The sequence below is a fragment of the Callospermophilus lateralis genome, chromosome 12 (assembly GCF_048772815.1).
Source record: "Callospermophilus lateralis isolate mCalLat2 chromosome 12, mCalLat2.hap1, whole genome shotgun sequence".
Lineage (NCBI taxonomy): Eukaryota > Metazoa > Chordata > Mammalia > Rodentia > Sciuridae > Callospermophilus > Callospermophilus lateralis.
The window spans coordinates 72,890,711-72,913,080 of NC_135316.1; the positions used below are offsets into that span (position 1 = coordinate 72,890,711).

At 40.8% G+C, this 22,370-nt stretch overlaps 1 long non-coding RNA gene across 1 annotated transcript in view; it reads left to right on the forward strand.

The window, feature by feature from the left end:
- Positions 1-5,865, forward strand: part of LOC143411778 (uncharacterized) — a 65,511-nt gene extending 59,646 nt beyond the window's left edge. Inside the window, exons 3-4 of the long non-coding RNA XR_013092892.1 lie at positions 4,295-4,353; positions 5,784-5,865. This is a non-coding gene — a long non-coding RNA (uncharacterized LOC143411778). The remainder of the gene's footprint in view (positions 1-4,294; positions 4,354-5,783) is intronic.
- The last annotated feature ends 16,505 nt before the right edge of the window (positions 5,866-22,370 follow it).

The window sequence follows — 22,370 nt, forward strand, 5'->3', positions numbered from 1 at the left end:
GCAGATGCTAACGCACAATAGGGGAAGAGGGAAGAATAGAAGTCCATTGGATTAGACAAAGGGAATGAAGGGAAGGGAACAGGGAAGGGAATGGGAAAGACAGTAGATATATTATATAATTATTTCACTGTAGTGCAGCCAAGTATGAATCCATTAGTTCTCTGATCTGATCCATTCCTCCCTCGTTGCACATGCCTGACACCTCTGCACTTTGACCAAACATTTCCATGAGAAACAAAGGAGGTCCCACCCACACCTGCCCGTAGCTTTATTCTCTCTCCTGTGTATCCCTCCCACTGCTTAATATCTAAAGGATCTTAGTCAGCTTGGAGCTGACATTCTCACTAGTCCCCACATCTGGACTGACCAAGCTTTGTAGACTAGCATGGCTCCACAAGTTTACACCAAATTCAACTCTATTAAAAGATTTCTCTGCTTCGCTAGAATGTGATTTGGGTTAGAGATTCAGAGCATAATATTATCCCAACAAAGCTATCTCCTCTTTGTGACCTAGACGGGGCCAATCACTCCCACCATGTTCTATGAGTTAGAAGTGAATTTCCAAGTACAGCTCATGTTCACATTCACATGGAGCAAATGAGACTTCACCTTCTACCTGGAGGAAGGGCAAAGAACAGAAAATCACCCCTGGCTTTACCCTGGAAAGGCTCCAGCATATTCACAGAGCAGAAGCCCAAACTGCTACTTCTTTAGAATTGTGACCATCACTTTCTTGTGCAAGGCTGTACATACAGTACATTCCAAATGTTTGCTAGATAAACTATTAAAAAAGAAAAGGATGTTCTCTTTATGGTCCCCTGCCCTTCAGGTATTTCAGTCATCACTAGAACCAGGTATTCACTCATATCAAAGGTCTCAACTGACCTAATGTGGAAACTATTAGCTGAGTAACTGAAGCAAAATGACCTTTCACTTCAGTTATTTGCAAAGATGAGGCAGAAACTTTTGCCTATAGTGAGATTTCTTTTTTTTTTTTTTCCTCACCAGAAGTTTAGCAGATTTCCTCCTAAAGATTTTTCCAAACTCAGTCAACTTCAGATTTCTCCCAGATGGCTCTGAGCCACTGGTAGAAGCAATTTGTCACCATTCTTGTTGAAAGTTTAAGACACTGCTCCTGTTTTAACTAGCCCCAGATGAGCGATGACTGAACAAGCCTTCGTTAGCTTCATATAGGCGATTGCTTGGTGATGTTTGTGGGGCAAGAACTACTTTGTCTCAACCAAAAAAGTCAGCGACTCACTTAGAATCCACAATGAAGCATGCATCAAGCAGAAGCAGCCAAATCTATAAATCTATAGAACCTGAGATCAAAAACAAGATCTCCCTCACCTTTCCAGAGGAAGATAAGCAAACTCCTAAATACATTTAAAAAGAGAGAAAGGAAGGAAGAGAGAAACAAGCTTGTGTAAAGAGGCTTTCATTCACGCCTCTTCCCCAGGGTTAACCAAAATTTTTTTTGCTGTTTTAATTAGTCAATATGTTCTCAAAAAGAAAAGAACCTGAAGCATAATTCATTCAATTTGGATCATCTAGTTACACCCTGTGTTCAAAGTGACTCTCAAGCAATAGTAAGCCTTTCATTATAAATGGCAATGGTTCAAGAATATAATTCAGCCTTTATTTTGTTTTAATTCAGCCTTTTTTAAGAGATTCTTTTTCCCCCTACCATGAATTCATCCTTTTCTAACTTAAGAAATACCATTTTAATTATAGAGGAAGTGACTGTGAAAAGTCAAGCTTTGCCTATTTTTGTAAACTAAAACCTCTTCAGACAGAAATTACCAGTGTGGCCCACATGTGCTATGCTAACAATAGACCAGGACTAGCAGCAAGAAAGGGGCATCACTGAGACACAAATATAGAGCACAGATGGTAGTGGTACCCAAGAGAAAGCAAATTGTATCTGCCCTTTCCCCCTTACAACTCACATTGCTGCAAAAGTTTATGAGAGAAGTACTAATCTTTTTTATTATCATTTAAAATGAGTACATGACACATTAGGGTATTTACTTGCAGAATATAAGATGCACTATTATATAACACGCTAAAACATTGCCGGACTGACTAATGGCTAACCCTGGCTCTTTTAAACCACACCTTATACCTGAGCCATTACAGCCCTAATAGAATGTATATGTGCTCATGCCCAGAGGCTGAAATAGATGCAGATGGATTCCAAGGCCTGTGGGACAGGGCAAGAGTGGAGCAGGGGTTTGCATTGGATGAGATACTTGTTTAACATAAGTTCCCGAGAATAAGAATGGCCAGTGATCTGCACTGGGCTCGACACTAACTGGACAAGGTAGAAAATGCAGTGGGTTTAGGAACACCAGCTAGCCCTCTTTTCAGACACAGCCCTGACAGGCTTGGAGAAGCTGTACACCACGGGGCTGGGGTATCTGAGAACATCCATCTTTATACTTCTAACGTCTTACATGTGCTTCGTCATTCTGCCACTATAAAGATTTCTATCTGGGGCCACACAAAATTGCCATCCCCAGAGGTCTTTAAGAATGAGAAAAACACCCATCAGTCAAAGAGAAGTAGAGGTGACAAGATGAATTCACAGAGCCCTCCAGGTTTCTGCTTTCCAATAGCTACCAAATGGAATTACCACCACCCACCATCCACCCACCACACTGGCACATCTGCTTTATAATCCAAAGCCATCCTGGCTTCAATAAAACTGCAGTATTGATTTCACCCAAGTAAAAAGTAAAGTAACCAAAGGGCACCGCAGCAAAGGACAACGTGAAGAATTAGAACCAGCAAACTCCAAAATTAAGTGATGAAGACTCAGAGATTCTTAGACGATCAGTGTGAGATTGTGTTCAGAATTTATTCATCCTGTGGTCACCAGCCATGGGCCAGAAACCCCTGGGTATGAGACATGAGAATGGAATTCACTTATGATCTTGAGGACCATCATTATACACTGTGTGTTACTGCTATGGCTGGAATACGATCTGTCCCCCTGAATCCATGCAGGAGCTCAAACCCCAAAGTTACACGTTAATGGTATTAAGAAAGTAGAGACTTAATCCAACTATGGTGTTTAGACGTGGGGCCTTTGGAAAGTGATTAAGTTATTGTGGCAGAATCCCTCTGGGTGAATCCTGGTGGGTTTACAAGGAGAGGGAATATACATTGATAGAGACAGAGGTGCACACAGACATTCACACTCCATCCTACCATGTTAGGACTCTGCCAGCAAAAGACCCTCACTAGAGGCCAAGCCAATGGTACCTGTCCAATTTTGGACTTTGAACCTCCAGAATCATGAGCCAAAATAAACCTCCCTTCTTTATAAAGTTATCCTGCCTCAGATGTTTCATCAGAGTAATGAAAGACCGACTAATACAGCTGCTTACCATAACACAGAGCAAATGCTGGACGTTCATGAAGGAAGGGACAAATAATGGTCAAACAGGCTTTATAGAAGAAGTGGCCACTGGCATAGCTTTCAACAATGAAATGGAAATGCCAACAAAATGAGTGGCCAATCCAGGAGAAAAGGTTGACAGATGAGAAGTCTTCTAGAGTAAAAAAAGTCCTTCACAAAGAATTTTGGTCTCCCTGCAAAGGGTTGGGAGGTGTCACCTAGAAAGACCAGCTGCCTTCCTGAAAGTGGTCAGATTTAAAATAAGAGCAAATTCCTGGACCCTCAAATATTACATTTCAGAAGCACACTCAAGGGACAAAAGTAATGACTTCCCTTCTCCTTCAGCATCTCGGGTCAGCAGTGTTTGGGGTAATTTGCCTTTGTACTCATGAAAACCTAAAAATTAGCATTTATACTTGTACAAGTGAAAGGCTAATATTTGGTTTTTCTATCATTCATAAGTGGTGGATAGTTGGACAAATTGTGTGAATTTAAAATCTTAGAGTAAATATGGTTAATATAGGCAATCTTGCTTCACAAAAACCTCTTCAAAGTGAATGTTTTCTGTTGGCTTTTTGAGGAGTCTACCTCCTTGCCAATCCTGGGAAATGTGAGTAATCGCAAGCCCAAGTTGACAGAGCCATCATATTCGACAGAAGCCCTTCCTACCACCAATGGGGGACATTAGAACCTCCAACTGGTCAGCAAGTAAAAAGCACGAGGAAGCAGGTCACCCCTGTACAACATGACAAGTCTCTCTTCTTTACTATCATACTTTTCTTAAGTGAACAAAAGCATGTGTCTTGAATTTGAGTAGAATCTGGACCCAAAAATCAATTTTTGGGTCCTTACAACTTCATGATATTAATAAAATTTGAAATATCATCCTAGGTGGGATCCCAAACCAGAGGGTGAAAACATGAAATACTTCCTGGGTCAATTGGAGAAAGGTAACTAAGTAATAAATTAAACCTATATTGATGTTAAATGTCCTGGTTTGGGTAGCTCTACCATGGCTGTGTAAGAAAACATCCTTATTCTTAGTAAATACATACTAAAGAATTTAGAAGCAAGTGGTATGGTTTTTGTAACATTCCCAAATGGTTTGGAAAAATAATCTATAGATGGAAAGAATAAGAAAATGATAACATCGAATGTGGCAAAATATTAGTCACTGACAAATCTGGATAAAGGGTAAACAGGAGTTCCCACTAGAGTTAGAGCATCTCTCTAAGCCTGGAATTCCACGATGAAATTTAAAGAGATGTTATCTGTGCCTCTCAAGAGCACTGAGCAACCGATTTCCTGCTTCTTGTATTCCTTCCACCTGCCCAACTTCCATGTGATTGTAGTTGTTGTTCTGGGAGCAATTATGCCAGGCACATCCTGGGACTCTGAAAAATAACAATTAGTACCAAAACCCCCATCCTCAGCCGGGTACAGTGGCGCTCGTCTGTAATTCCAGTGGCTCTGGAGGCTGAGGCAGGAGGATCGTGAGTTCAAGTGAGGTGCTAAGCAACTCAGTGAGACCCTGTCTCTAAATAAAATACAAAATGTGGCTCAGTGGTCGAGTGCCCCCGAGTTCAATCCCTGGTACAAAAAAAAAAAAAGAAAAAAAACTGAATCACCGTTTAGCCATAAGCCGGGAAATCTACATATGCACATTCAGCTGGGCTGTGCTGGCCAGAGATGTGTTAGGATTCTGCTTTCCTTGGCCCCTGGGGCAGGGGTGCGGGGGTGGGGGGCAGAGGGGCAGCTTCTCAGTTTCCATTCCCAGCAAGAGGATGAGGAAGCTGGAATGAAAGAAATGCAGGTTACTAGGAAATTAAAAAGGAAAGAACCAATTTGGGGCTTTTAACTTCAAAGGGCCCCATTACAATGAGAGGGACACCCTGTAAACAGGAATTAAACCTGCCAGGAAGGGCGGAAGAGCAGGGGAGAAAGCTCTGAGGCTGCCGAGACCACAGACGGCTTCCCATTAGGGACAGGGGAGGTCAGTCATGAGGACGGTAGGACTTTGACAGCAGAACACTGGGGTGTAGGACAAGGGACACAGACACTAGTGGAAGTGTTCTGAGAAGGTACGCTCCAATGTCAGGAGGACAAGGTGGGTTCCGTCTGAGTGAGGACTCTGATAGATGGGGTGGGAAATAATGCCAGAAAGAAAAAGCAGGGTCAGAGACCAAGAGGCCTTAAATGATCAGTATTTTAAATTTTATTCTAAACAACAAATGTGCTAAATTTGGGGGGGAAGCTCTTGCTTCCTTTTGAGACTGGGAACCATGTCTTGAGCATCCTTTGTGGAATTTTACGTCCTACACAGTTGACGTTGAATGGGTTAAAACAAACCCTCTGATGTGTGGACTATTCTGAATTAAAGGTGCTTGAAAACCAGAGGTTCGTTACAGCTTGGATACGAGGTATCCCCCCAAAGCTCCTGTGTTAATGCAGGAATGTTCAGAGGTAAAATTGGATTGTGAGCGGTGTACCCCAGTACGTCCATCCTACTTTGAATGGACTGGGTGAGGTAACTGGGCAGGAGGGGTGTGGTTGGAGGAGATGGGTCACTGGGGACATGCCCTGAAAGGGCTCATTTTCCCTGGGATCCCTTCTACTTTGTCTCTCTTTGCTTCCTGACTGTCATATCCTGCTCTGCTTTTTCCTCTGACACACTTTTCCACCATGATGTTCTGCCTCACCTCGGGCCCAGAGGAACAGAGTGGCCAGCCATGAACGCCATCTCTGAAACCATGAGCCAAAATAAGCTTCTCGTCCTGTAAGTTGTTCTTGTCAGGTACTTCAGTTACAGTAATGCAAAGTTGACTAACAAGAGGTAGAAGAGATTCTGACCTCTCTTCTGTTCCATAAAAGCAGGAGATGAAATTCCCACATGAAAGGCACTTTCTCTATACCAGATGGCAACGCAACGTCCTTCCTTCTACTTAGATGAGAAGTCAGGACTAAATGAATTCTGTGCAGACCTTGTTAAAAGAGCCCTTATCTTTTAGGACTCCCCACATGATTAAGCTGCTTCTTCACCATTCACTGTTCTTCGTCCAACCAAGAATACGAGTAACTAACTCAAACTGCTTCCTTGGGTCTCCATTTCCTTATGAGGGCTCCTGTGCCGTGTAAAATTTGTATCAAATAGACTTTGTTTGCGTTTCTCCTGTTAATCCATCTTATGTCAATTTAATTCTCAGGCCCAGCCAGAATTTACAGAGGTTGGAGATTAAGCTTTGCTCCCTGTACAACATGGCACCAAAAGGAGGGATACAATGCGTTTCTAAGACTAGATATTAATAACCTCATGCAACTTTATTCAAACTCAAATCTCAGAGATACAGGTTGTCAGAAAATGAAGTCAATTTTGAGTGGGGGGAGGAAAGCATTGGCACCATCCATGCATCAAGTATTTTACACATCCTATCTTATATTTAGCCCCCACAGCCCCCCACATTTAACTAAAAGAACACCCCCCAAAATTATAGTTGATGAGCCAGGTTTCTTTGATTTCAAGCAACAAAATTGAGATATATTTACCTTGAGCAGGGGGGTGGGGAATAACATAAGAACTGAAGGGAAAGTTGGGGAACCAGAATCAGAAACTTCAAAAATGAACCAAGGCAGTGGCTGCTGAGATGAATCGCACCAGTGGTTTTTAATCTCTTGGTCACTTTGCCCAATACACAAGTTCTAGGCAGAAATCATTCACGGAGAAGCTTTGCTGAGGAAAGGCATGCACCCCAATTGATATTCTCATCAGACTGTTTCCACAGAGCAATAAAGATAGAATATGTTTCTAGAAGCTATGGCAGCCATAGAAACGAGCCGCTGAGATCTCCTTCGACAAGGACATGGTTGATGGGCAGCATCACCTGCTGCCCTCTGAACGCACATCTCTTTCCCTCCAAAGCCATACATCCCACAGCTTCCTCCAGCTGGTGTCTGAGACAGTGGGGCACTCAGCAAGGACTAAGGCAGGGTCATTCCAGTGTGGTGAAACATGGTCCCACACAGGGAACCTTTGTTCTAAAGGTTAGGCTAAAGTTTCCCCCAGAAACCTGCAGTTTAAGACAATCCCCTTTCCCTGCCTTTCTCCAGGTGTCAGACCTGCATGGGATCTGGAGATCTGCTCCCTCCCCCAGAAAAGCTCTGTACATTTAAACCTGTGTCAACATCTGCTTCTCAACAGATCAGATCCAAGACAGGAGCAAAACCAAAAGTTGAATTCTTCAACCTCAAATCTATGTTCTTCCCACTGTGCTCAACAGGACTGGTGTGGTCAGAAAAAGGTGATTACCCTAATAATCACAATGAGTAAGACCCCATTTTCTCTTAGGTGTCAATCAGAGGCTAGCCTTATCCATAACCCCAAAAAAGCTGAAAATGAAAATCTTTTTTAAAACTCAAGTAAGGGGTAATTTTAATTACTTCCCAAATTATTAGACTCTAGGTATTGCTTTCAAGTATCAACTTCCACTGGTGTTTCAAACAGCATCATGCCTCTAGTCTCCCGGTTGCCTGTGCTATGGCAACTGAGTCCACAGGAGGAAAAGTATGGTATCCCTTCCCAGCGACACACAGATGCAAGAATCAAGTCCAGTTGACAACAGGGAAAATCACAAGTATCTGGCAGCCTCCCCCCTGCTGTTACCTGTCAATGTCAAGGTTTTTAAAAAATGTCTTTCAGATCAAGAAAAAAAAAATGTACCTGGCACCAAGAGACTTCAGAGATACCAGTCAGAAAATCCTACAACTTGTCATATAATTTATCAATGTTTGAAAGACCCTAGGGTGAAAAGCCTATCTTGTATTAGCCCACTGGGAACTATACTTAAGTGAGACATTTTAATTTGTCAGTTCTTTTCACAATGCCCAACCAATAAAAGATGTTTTTATACCACTGTGACTATGCCTTAGGGAAAAATGAACAAAATAAAAATCTAGAGGTACTGGGGGGGGGAGTTTCATTGAAATCAAGAACTTTCTATCCATATATTTGTTTTAGCAAATACATATTGAGTACTTCCAAAGAACAGCACTGCATATATTAAAGACTTCTTCCTTCGAAGAATTTATAGCTCAAATAAGGAAGTAGAGAATGGAACTCACATTCATTGAGTGTGTGTGTGTGTGTGTGTGTGTGTCAGTACACATACATGAACATTTCGATAGCAATGAAAAAGACAGATCTACTATTCTAAGACATGCAATTAAGAGTAAAACACAAAGTCTATATAGGTCAGTGTTTCTCAAAGTAGGATCCTAGGAACAACAGCACTTCATAGAAATGCAAAATTGCCAGCACCTCCCTGGTTCTCCCCAGTACTATGAAAATGGGACTGAAACCTGTTTTAACAAGCTCTCTGGGTGATTCTGGTGTACATTAAAATCCTTATTTATATCAGTGGTTCTCTGGATTCTAGCCATCCGAGGTGAGACCTCTGAGGGAGGAGCAGTCAGAGAAGTTAGACCTTGGGAAATAGGTAAGAGAAGGGATACAGACAGGCAGAAAGAGGGAAAGAGAGCTGGGGTGGTGACACACGACGGTAATCCCAGCAGCTTGGGAGGCTGGGGCAGGAGTTCAAAGCCAGTCTCAGCAATTTAGCAAGGCCCTAAGCAACGTCACAAGACCTCATCTCAAAATACAAAATAAAAAGGGCTGGGGATGTGGCTCAATCCCTGGTACAAAAAAAAAAAAAAAAAAAAAAAAAATCAACAGAGAGAGCAAAAGAGACCCCAGAGGAACCCTCTGCCACCATTTCCCCTGAATCTTAAAGGCTTCATTTTGATAAGCGCTGACCTCATTTTTTTAGTTGAAAGGATGAATTTAAGACACTTTAGACAGTTTTATTAATGGATAACCCAGTCTAGTCCTCGGTCCTGATACTTGATCCAATTTAATCTCTCAGTTAAAACAATTCCTACAGTCCTTAGGTCTTAACAAGATGACATTATTCATTCCTAACTCCATAGACAAAACTCTATTTAGACAGCCCCTTCCGGGCTACTGCTACCTCAGTTATTTTACAAACTCTCTTCAGTACTTATTCTCCCCACTATAAGCAGAAGTGGATTTTAAGGAAAAATTCACAAAGTATTGAAAAAATGAGAACATGAATTTTAATCTGTCATCCCATAGAGAATTGTACTTTCCAAAAAATTATTTAAAACTCAGATAGCAGCTTGTTCAACAGTTGCAGCTGCAACTTACCAACCAATCACATAACTGCACTATGTGGAAATATCTAGCCATTTTGCAAACAGTTCTACGGCTCAAGAACCTGCGTCCCAAAAATGCCTATATTGTGAGAAAATTCCACATTTAATCTGCCGATACCCTACACTCCTACGCACCCATTTTCTTTCTAGCACTCCTCAGGTTCCCAAATATAATAAGAACAAGTTACAGTTAAACTTCACAGTTAGTCAGGTGCAGTGGCATATGCCTGTAATCCCAGGAACTTGGAAGTCTGAGGCAGGAGCATCACAAGTTTCAGGCGAGCCTCAGCAATTTTGCAAGACTATCTCAAAAATTTAAAAATTAAAAAAAAAAGGACTAGAGATGTAATTCGGTAGTAAAATGCCCCTGGGTTCAATCCTCAGTACCAAAAACAAAAACAAGCAAAAATGTACAGTTAAAACTATATGACAGCAACATGTTTTGCATTCCAAGTCACCAAATGAAGTCTAACAGACTTCCCACTGTAAGCAGAGCCCTCAGCTCTGTTCCTTCATTTATTCAACAATCACTATGAACATGCCTCTTTGGGAAAGGCTGTTTACCATGGACCCTGAGCATCCTGCATGTTCTTGTCCACTGTGCCAGATGGCAAAGCTCGTCTGGATCCTGAATCTGTAGTAAAGCAAAGCACCCACAGGATAACTATCCTGTAACTGTCTGTGCCCTGGAGCTTGTTTCTTGCAACATAGTATCTGGTCCAAAGATTCTGGGCCTTTGGCCCTAGATTCCTCTGTTGTGATGTGACCTGTCTGTCTAGACCCATCATGCCCAGGAAGGACTCAGAGGTGGCAGAACAGTCCCACTTTGCCATTGGCTCTGTTTGCTCTACAGTGAGTAATAAACTATGTTGCTCTGATCCCTGAAGTCTTGTCTACTTTAGACCTAGAGAGTGGCAGTCGGTTTGCTCCCTGCCTTTTCCTGTGACATTGGGTTTCTTCCTGACACCTGTGATATGCGCAGAACTCTCATAGTCACTGCGCTCTGCATCCCAGCACATAAGGGCCATGGACCCCAGTGGGCACCACAGGATGAGACTGGATGAGACTTATTTGAGCAAAGTCTCTTTGATGACTCCTACTCTGACATGAAAACCTAGAGAATCTTTTATCAGGTCCTGATGGCTGTACCTCCTAAAATTTCCTGAATCCATCCACAGCTCTCCAGCTGTACCACCTGTATGCATATCCAGACTGCTACCCTGTCTCACCGGATAGCCACCTCCTGAGTCTCCACATCAATTTCTGGTTCCCTTCAATCTGCTTTCCACAGTATAGCAAGAGTGGCCTTTTTTGAAACAGAAATTTGCTCATTTCCTTCCATTTCCTTTCCTCCCAAAACAAATCAGACTCAAAGCCACTAGAGATAAAGCAAGGTTAGCATCCAAACCTGAAAGACCTACCAGATGCCACACACCCTACCTACATAGGCACACAGGGCCCAAACCTACTCCATTCTGAACTCTGACACGTAGTCTAAGGGGTTAAAAAATGAAATATTCAACAGAATAGAACCTGCTGAAAAAAAATCTCTAGAGGGAGAAAACGCCTCACGGCCCAACAAGAGTCTCTCCAGATATTAGCCATTTCAAACTCTTACCTCTGAGGCTGGACACAGAACCCCATCTTGATTTTCACTTTTTGTCCTTTGCTACTGAATTTTTTTTGTTGTTGTTATTTGTTTTCTGCAGAGCTTTGCTATCACCTTTTAAGTTCCCAGAAAGTAGACAAATTCTACAGAAGCAACACCTGTCCCCTGCCCAGTCCCAAACAGATGCTGGAAAACTGAATTTTCATTTGCAGCACATAGTGTACATTCTCAAAGGCTTACTCTTGGGTGATGGGTAGTGAATAAGGCAAGAATGTACCCTCACTTACATTTTCTTTTTTTTTAATTTACTTTTTATTTATATGTGACAGCAGAATGCATTACAATTCTTATTACACATATAGAGCACAATTTTCCATATCTCTGGTTGTATACAAAGTATATTCACATCAATTCGTGTCTTCATACATGTACTTTGGATGATAATGATCATCACATTCCACTATCATTTCTAACCCCCTGCCCCCTCCCTTCCCCTCCAACCCCTCATCCCAATCCAGAGTTTGTCTAATCCTCCCATGCTCCCCCTCCCTATTCCACTATGAATCAGCCTCCTTATATCAAAGAAAACATTCGACATTTGGTTTTTTGGGATTGGCTAACTTCACTTAGCATTATCTTCTCTAACGCCATCCATTTACCTGCAAATGCCATGATTTTATTCTCTTTTATTGCCAAATAATATTCCATTGTGTATATATGCCACATTTTTTTCATCTACATTTTCAAAAAGTGAAAGGTACTACTACATACCTATCAAATTAGCCAAAATTCAGACCACCGACACCACGTGTTGACAAGAGTGTGGAGCAACAGGGACTCCCACTCCTGGCCAGTGGGAATGCAACATGGTATAGCGCTTTGGCCAACAGCTTGGTAGTTTCTTACAACACTAAACGTTCTCTTCCCATATGATATAGAAATCAAGTTCCTTGGTATTTACCCAAGGGAGTGAAAAACTTACATCTACACAGAAAACTTCACAGGATGTTTATAGCAGCTCTTTTCATTACTGCCAAAACTTAGAATTAAGATGTCTTTCCCAAGGTGAGTGGGTAAATAAATAGTGATACATCTCCAAATAATGGGATATTATTCAGTACAATGGAAAGTGATGAAACACAGGAGAAAAACTTAAAGTCATATTGCTGAGTGAAAGAAGCTACTATGAAAAGGCAACATACTGCATGGCTACAATTATATGACTCCTGAAAATGCGAGGCTTTGGAGACATTTAAAAAAATCAGTGGTTTCCAGGGGCAAGGGTAGGGATGAATAGGCAAGGTACAGAAGATTAGGGTGAAAATACATTGTATGATACTGTGGTGGTGGAGATATGTCATCATGTGTTTATAGAAACTCATAGAGTGGACAACACTAAGATTGAACCCTAATATAACTTAAAGGACTTTAGGTGATATTGACATGTTAGTAGGGTTTGCCAATCATAACAAATGTACCACTCTGTTGGGGGATGTTGATAATGGGGGAGACTCTGCACGTATGGGGTCAGAGGTATATGGGAAATCTCTGCACTTTCCACTCAATTTTGCTGAGCCTAAAACTGCCCTAAAAAAAAAACACTCCATTTAAAAATCAAATAAGAGGGGGGGTGGAAATCAAAGGAATATCTGAAGGAATGCATAGGAAACTGAAGACAACGGCTGCCCCACAAGAGTGGAACTGCTGTGCTGGGGTAGGAGGGTAGGAGGATATGTGCAGAACTGTGCCACTCAGGGTTTTCACTGCAAGCCACAAGCAACTCTAGTTGATTTAAGTAAAAAAGGAAGTTTATTAGAAGAGTATATGACAGCATAGATACTACCAGAATCAGGCTTGGGAGTCTGAATAGCCAGAAACAACATCCCAAACCAATACTATCGTCTGCAGTAGAAAGCATGTTTTGCCTCAGAAGGAAGACACCTCACACAGCTGAGTGATCAAAAAGAATTTCAACATAGCTATTCCACTCCCTAGCTTATTATGTTAAAAAAAACTCAAAGGAGAGGCTCAGAGATATGTGTACATCAATGCTCATAGTAATAATTTTCACAGTATCCAAGAGGTGGAAATGACCCAAGTATCCATCAACAAATGAACGGATATACAAAATGTGGTAGATACATACATTGGAATATTACTCTGCCTTTAAAAAGAAACGAAGGAGTGAAACCTACTACCAATGGATGAACTTTGAAGACATCACACTAAGTGGAAAAAGCCATGACAAAGGACAAATATTGGAGATCCAAGATGGTGAACTAGAGGGAGGCTGCATTCCTTGTCACTCCTTGACTTGGGATTCAAGCAGAGGAAATACTGTTTCTCTGAGAGGTAGCCATCTGCTGCCCACTGATCTCCTGCTGTTTGCCCCCCATTTTTCCCCTGTGATTGCCCACCATCTGCCAGCATATTGCCTACCTTTTGAGCACAGATCACTGGCTGGCCACCATCTATTTTTTAATTTGTTTTACTTAGTTATACATGAGAGTACAGTGATCTTGATATATCATACATTTGAATCAGATGGGATACAATATCTCATTTTTCTGAGTGCACAGGTTGCAGAATCACATTGGTCATGCAGTCACATATATACACACAGTAATAATAATGTCTGTTTCATTCTACTATCCTTCCTATCTCCCCAACCCCTCCCCTCCCCTCCCTCCACTTCTCTCTACTTTATCTAGAGTAGCGCTATTCTTTTTTTTTCTCACATCTTCACACATTATTTTGTTTAACAATGAGGGTGACCACCATCTATTATCTGCCATTTTCCCCTTTGCCCACCTCTTGCCTGTCCACAGCCTACTTTTCATCTACCCATCACCCACCGCCTGAGTCCTTCCACAGATCACCTGCCTTCAGCCTGCAGACCGGCCGCTGCCCACTGCTGCCTGGAAGTCCATTGTCACAGTACCCACAGGTTTGGTTACACCCAGCTGCTGCCATCTTAGGACACCAGCCAGTGCCTTCAGGTTTGCCACTGCCACTGCCACCATCTTGGGGGGCAGCCACCTCAGTCTGGGGACCCCAGGCAGGGTCTGGAGATATAAAGTCAGGGTACCTGTGGGTCTGGCTATACATGAGGTCTTTCTACTGGGTGTGCCAGTGGCCGCCAACTGGCTGCCTCTTTGCAGGGTCGTTCCTTTGTATGAACACATCCCTGGTGGTCTCTCTGCAAGTTAGAACACACTGAGATCTTGGGACTATAGCAAGGCAGAGCCTGGGGAAGCTGAAGCCTAGGTTCCTCAGATTGCAGCTGGGCTGGCCTGGGCCAGTCTGGGTCTGGCAAGCCTGTGGAATGCTAGAGACTATGGGCAGTTCCCCGTGGGGGGAGGTGGGGCTCAGATTTAGAAACTGGAGAAAACCAGGCTCTCTCCAGCTCAGTGAGTCCTGAAGTATGCAGGGACTGAAGGGGCTGGCTAAAATAGGTAGGAAGACTGGAAGAGGGCGTGGTGATGGCATCTTGCTATCAGCTCACCCAGCCAACTAGTGTGGCACCCTCCAGACTGGAGCTACCATTAAACTTCAGACAACCCCACCTATCAGCAGAGAAAAGAAGCTGAGAACATTTTTTGAAAGCCAATAGAAGCAATTGTTCAATTTTCCATTGGGACTTGCCTTTTTTTCTCTCTCTCACATCTCTACCATCTTTGAATGCAAATATTGTTTTTGTATTAATTTATTGAGGAATGGGATGGCTGAATAGTATATTAGAATTTTGTTGTGTATTATAGTTTTACTTTTTTTTTAATCTGTGTGTATTTTTTCTCTCACCTCTCTGTCTTCCTGGATTGTCCTTCTCACATCTCTCATACTAACAGCCAACCTTTATTAATTCTTCTCTCACTCTTACTATGCATTTTTACCTCTAGCTTTCCTCTTTCTCCCTCATAAACATCATACCTTACACTACCTCTGTTCCCTCGTTGTCCATCATTTGAAACTGTAAACCCTTTTAGCAAATTTACTGTTTATATTGTAGACAACCATTGAACACATCATTTCTGTTTATTGCAACAAAACTGTAGACACCTTAATAAGAGCTATTTGGTTTGAAGTGTATATTGTTTGCACTGGGTACTGTTTGTCTTCCCTGTAAAAGTGGATACTGGAAGCCTTCAGGGACACTATAAGACTACAGGGTAAAAACTTTACTGCCTCAGATCCATACTGCTAGATGGAAGACATACAAACAACATGAAAAAAAAAAAAAAAAAAACAGAGAACAAAGCACCTCAAACAAGCCAAGATGTTTCAACAACAGGATTCATAGACAACACAATAGAAGAAAGGTCAGAGGAGTTTAGAAGGTACACAGTTAGGCTGATCTTCAAAATAAAGGATTGTATCAGAGAAAAAAGACAGGAAGTGAAAGATCACTTCAATAAAAAGAAATCAAGCAGAAATTCTGAAAATGAAAAAAACAATAAACCAAATTAAAAATTCAATGGAAGGTATCACCAACAGACTAGTTCATTTAGAAGACAGAACCTCAGGCAATGAAGACAAAATATATACTCTTGAAAATAAAGTCAGCCTCACAGAGAAGAACCCATAATGCACAATCTTTTCAATTACATAATATCAGAAAATTTCCCTAGTCTAAAGAATGAAATGGAAAATCAACTGCCAAGAGGTTTACAAGACTCCAAATGTATAAAATTACAGCAGACCCACACAAAGACACATTATAATGAGAACAACTAACATACAGAATAAGATAGAATTTTTAAAGCTGCAAGAGATAAAAATCAAATTATACATTGGGGGAAACCAATTCAGATTTCAGTTGATTTCCTAACCCAGACCCTCAACACCAGGAGATCCTGGAATAACATATATCAAGCTCTAAATGAAAATGGATGCCAACCGAGAATTTTATATCTAGAAAAATTATGCTTCGGATTTGAAGATGAAATAAAAACCTTCCATGATAAACAAACGTTAAAAGAATTCACAACTAGAAAGACTGCACTACAGAACATTGTTAGCAAAATATTCCATGAGGAGGAAATGAAAAAAAAAATAATGAAAATCAGAAAAGGGAGGAGGTACACTGAAGGAAAGGTCAATCGAAGGAGAAACCAAGTAAAGTTAAAAACAAAATATAAACTAAAATGACAAGGAATACAAATCACACCTCAAAATAACCCTCAGTTCTACCATGCGGCCAGCGCAATGGTTTCATTAACGAGGTTCTTGGCATAAAAGTTAGCTAGCGAGATCGAAATAAACACACAGACTCAGTTACCTTTTTCTATGACCAGGTCCGAGACGGCTCCCCTCTCTGGTTCCCTCCTCTAACCGCCCAGCAGGGCAGCAAGGATTACTCAGAGCTAGCAGGAGAGAGAGAGGGAGAGCACGCCAGGGAGTAGCCTTTTATTGGGGAGCAAGAAATTCAGGGGAGAATTCCATCCAATGAAGGTTGAAGGGGGGGCCGCACTCCAAGGTCAGGGTCAGTGATTGGGCCTCCAGGGTCAGTGGTCAGTTACACCCCCACACGGACGGGTTCTCTCAACAGGAGAGGGCCGGGAAAGCTCCGACACAGCCAGAGCGCCTCAGACCCTAACCGGGAGTCACCCAGTCACGTGTGAGAATGGCTCCCGACACTCAGTGTTAAAAGGCCAAATCTTATCAACAAAAAGATGTATAGATTGGCAGATTGAACCTTTTTTAAAAAAAGACCCAAAAATATGCTGTGTTCAAGAGACTCATCTCTTAGGAAAAGACATCCACAAACTGAGGGTGAAAGGTTGGGAAAAAACATACCACTCACATGGATTACATAAACAAGCAGGGGTTTCCATTCTCATATAAGATAAAGTAGACTTCAAGCCAAAGTGTGTCAGAAGGGATAAAGAAGAACATTTCCTACTGCTTAAGGGATTCATACATCACTGACATAATAATCCTAAATATATATGCCCCAAACAATGAAGCATCTAGGTACATCAAATAAACCCTTCTCAATTTCAAGAATCAAATAGACCACAACACAGTAATACTGGGTGACAGACCTCTCTCACCACTGGATAGATCTTCCAAACAAAAACTAAACAAAGAAACCATAGAACTAAATAATTTAATCAATGGTTTAGACTTGATAGACATATGGAGAATATTTCACCCATCATTGAGTCAATGCACAAGGATTCTTCCGTAAAATAGACCATATGTGATGACACAAAGCAACTATCAGCAAATACAAAAAAAAAGAAAGAAATACTACCCTGCATTCTATCAGATCATAACAGAATGAAACTAGAAATCAATGATAAAATTAAAAACTACTCCAACACCTGGAGACTAAATAGCATGCTATTGAACACTACGAAGGCAGTGCTGTGAGGAAAGTTCATTGCATTGAGTCATTCATTAAAAGAACAAAAAGTCAACAAATAAATGGCCTAACACTACATCTCAAAATCCTAGAAAAAGAAGAACAAATCAATACCAAAAGAGTAGAAGACAGTAAAAAATTAAAATGGGAGCTGAAATCAATAAAATTGAAACAACAAAAATTCAAAAAATTGACAAAATAAAAAGTTAGTTCTTTGAAAAAATAAACAAAATTGATAAACTCTTAGCTACACTAACAAACAGAAAGACAGAGAAAACTCAAATTACTAAAATTCTTGATGAAAAAGGAAACATCACAATGGACACTCCTGAAATACAGAAGATAATTAGAAACTATTTTGAAAATTTACACTCCGATAAAATAGAAAATCTCAAAGACATTGAAAATTTTCTAGAAAAACATAATCTATCCGAATTAAATCAGGAAGACATACACAATTTAAATAGATCAATTTCAAGCAATGAAATAGAAGACGCCATCAAAAGCCTTCCAACCAAGAAAAGCCTAGGACCAGATGGATTCTCAGCTGATTTCTATAAGACCTTCAAAGAAGAATGAACACCAATACTTCTCAAATTATTCCATGAAATAGAAAAGGAGAGAGAGCACTTCCAAACTCATTCTATGAGGCTAATATCACCCTGATACCAAAACCAGACAAAGACACAACAAGGAAAGAAAATTTCAGACCAATACCCCTGATGAGCATAAATGCAAAAATTCTCAATAAAATTCTGGCAAATTGCATACAAAAACATATTTAAAAGATAGTGCACCACAATCAAGTAGGGTTCATCCCAGGGATGCAAGATTGGTTCAACATATGGAAATCAATAAATGTGATACATTACATCAATAGACTTAAAGACAATAATCATATGATCATCTCAATAGATGCAGAAAAAGCATTTGATAAAATACAGCATCCATTTATGTTCAAAACACTAGAAAAACTAGGGATCGTAGGAACATATCTCAACATTATAAAAGCTATGTATGCGAAACCCAAGGCCAACATCATTCTAAATGGAGAAAAATTGAAAGCATTCCCTCTAAAAACTGGAACAAGACAAAGATGCCCTCTTTCTCCACTTCTTGAAACTCTAGCCAGAACAATCAGAAAGATGCAAGAAATTAAAAGGATATGAATAGGAAAAGAAGAACTCAAACTGTCACTATTTGCTGATGACATGATTCTTATTTAGAAGATCCAAACAATTCCACCAGAAAACTTCTAGAACTCATAAACAAACTCAGCAATGTAACACAATATAAAATCAATATTCATAAATCAAATGCATTTCTATATATAAGCAATGAATCCACATCAAGAGAAATTAGGAAATTACCTGATTCACAGTAGCCTCAAACAAAAAATAAAATACAAGGGAATCAACCTAACAAAAGAGGTGAAAGACCTCTACAAGGAAAACTACAGAACACTAAAGAAAGAAATTAAAGACAACTAACTTAAAAGATGGAAAGATCTCCCATGCTCTTAGATAGGCAGAATTAATATAGTCAAAATGGCCAGACTACCAAAAGTGTTATACAGATTTAATGCAATTCCTATTAAAATCCCAATGACATTCTTCATGGAACTAGAAAAAGCAATCATGAAATTCATTTGAAAAAACAAGAAACCCAGAATAGCAAAGCAACTTTAGCAAGAAGAGTGAAACAGGAGGCATTACAATACCAGACCTTAAACTGTTCTACAGAGCAATACTAACAAAAATAGCATAGTATGGGCATCAAAATAGACATATAGACCACTGGTACAAAATAGAAGACACAGCTGGGCGTGGTAGCACATGTCTGTAATCCCAGAGTCTCGGGAGACTGAGACAGGAGGATGGTGAGTTCAAAGCCAGCCTCAGCAATGGCAAGGCACTAAACAACTCAGTGAGACCTCTCTAAATAAAATACAAAATAGGCCTGGGGATGTGGCTCAGTGGTTGAGTGCCACTGAGCTCAATCCCCAGTACCAAAAAAAAAAAAAAAAAAAAGAATACACAGAGACAAACCCACATAAATACAGTTATCTCATACTAGACAAAGGTGCCAAAAACATTGGAGAAAAGATAGCCTCTTCAACAAATGGTGCTGGGAAAACTAGAAATCCGTATGTAGCAAAATGAAAATTAAACCTCTGTCTCACAAAAATAAACTCAAAGTGGATCAAAGACTTAGGCACTAGAACAGAGACCCTGCACCTAATAGGAGAAAACATAGGACCAAATCTTCACTGTGTGGGCTTAGGGCCTGACTTCCTTAACAAGACTCCTGAAGCACCAAATGTAAAATCAAGAATCAATAAATGGGATGGATTCAAACTAAAAAGCTTCTTCTCGGCAAAGGAAACAATCAAAACATGAAGAGAGAGCCTACAGAATGGGAAAAAATCTTTACCACATGCAGCTCAGATAGAGCACTTATCTCTAGGATATATAAAGAACTCAAAAAATTTAACACCAAAAAATAAAACAAAATAAAATCCAATCGATAAATGGGCTAAGGAACTGAGGAGACACTTCACAGAAGATGAAATATAATTGATCAATAAATGTATGAAAAAATGTCTATCATGTCTAACAATTAGAGAAATGCAAATCAAAACTATTCCAAGATTTCATCTCACACCAGTCAGAATGGCAATTATCAAGAACACAAGCAACACTTAGGTGTTGGCAAGGATGTGAGGAAAGAGGTATGCTCATACAGTGCTGGTGGGACTGCAAATTGGTACAACCATTATGGAAAGCAATGTGGAGATTCCCCAGAAAACTTGGAATGGAACCACCATTTGACCCACTCCTCAGTTTATACCCAAAAGACTTGAAATCAGTATACTACAGTGACACAGCCACATCAATGTTTACAACAGCACAATTCATAATAGCTAAACTATTCAAAATAGCTATTTGCCCTTCAAAAGATGAATAGATAAAGAAAATGTGGTACAATGGACTATTACTCAGCCTTGAAGAATGGAATCATGGCATTTGCAGGTAGATAATATCATGCTAAGTGAAATTAGCTACTCTCAAAAAAAAAACAAAGACCAAATGTTTCCTCTGATAAGTAGATGCTGACCCATAGTGGGGGTGGGGAAGAATGAAGGAACTTTGGATTATGCAGAGGGGAGGGAGAGGAAGGGTGGGGCGTGGGGATGGGAAGGACTTTAGAATGAGACAGACACTATTACCCTATATACATGTACGATTACCCTACTGGTGTGACTCTGCACCATGTACAGCCAGAGGAATGAGAATTTGGCTTCATTTGTGTACAATGTGTCAAAAAGCATTCTACTGTCATGTATAACAAGTTAGAACAAATTTAATTTTTTTAAAAAAAGATACAAATGGTTACTACTGCCAAAATAAAATAGGACAAATATTATATAATTCCACTTATAGGAGGCACCTAGAGTAGTCAAATCCATAGAGACAGAAAGCAGAATACAGGCTACCAGGAACTGGGTAGGTACTATGTAGATAAAGAATATTTTTGACTAAAGGATTTAACTTTATGACATTTACAGAGTGTTCTTTCAATTATGTAAAAGTGACTGCTCTAAATTAAAAATGGCAAAATGTTGAGAAAAAGTGCAGAACTGTATCTGTGTATAAATATATTCATCAATGTGTATGAATCTATCCACCACCTCTTCTCCTCCACAGGAACAAAGTCCAGACTCCTCCTTGCTTCCCTCTCCCCGTGGCCCAACCCCAGCTTCGGCACAGACAGAACTGCACAATCCCAGCAATGTATATCCAAGAAAGGTTCTTGGCACAAGATTCATCCCTCCCTGATATCATAATGAAAATTATATTTTTAAAACCCGGCGTATTAATTTGAGAATGTGAGCAATAGGTGCAGAACTGTCATGAGAAGACTCAGTCTTTTCCCCTTAAAACAGACAACACTGGAGGATACTGAAGCTATGACGAGCCTGGAAATTGAGACTCAAAATGGATTTCCAGTCACAAACCACAAAGGATCAGGCGAGGCAGACTTTCTCATCTGACCCTCTGCACCACGATGCCGGAGTTTCCTCAAGACATCAGAAGGACACACGCCAAGCTAACCTCTCAACACAACTTAAAAAGCCTAGTATGTGCAAGCACTGGAACTTCAAGTCTCTATTTTACCCAAACTCTGAAGTCAATGGAAAAGACAAATGATACCCCAGCTCTGTAGCATCGCGTTGACCTCCTTGACAACAGGGAGTATGCGCCTGTCTAATGCCCGGCACCGAGTAGGCACTGAAAAGATGTTCAGAGTCGAGAAAAGAAGTGGCGACCTGGAGCTCTTACCTAGCAAGTCCGCATGTAACCATTGGTGGCCTCTCAATAATCAGACCAATGGCAAGGTGTGATCAGGTTGAGTGGTGTGAGGAAATAAGAAGTTCGCTCATTCCATAAGCAAATATTGAATGTCTTTTATGTTCCAGTCACAGGCTACAAAGGAAAAGACATGCTACTCCTGGGCTCTCATTGCCGTGGCAATTACACATTTCATTTTAAGTGTTTCTGATGTTTGCCATCTGAGTTCTCACTGACCCCATAGGGACCGCCCTCCCCAGGCTAGACAATTCCTAGAGCCAGTAAATAACTCAGCCTGCAAATGCACTTTCCAGGGAATCCATAGCCCATTCCCCTACCACCTCCTCCGTCCGAATTCCACTCTTGGAGCTACCTTTTCCCTACCCGAATCACCCCCAGTAAGGAGCCAACAGA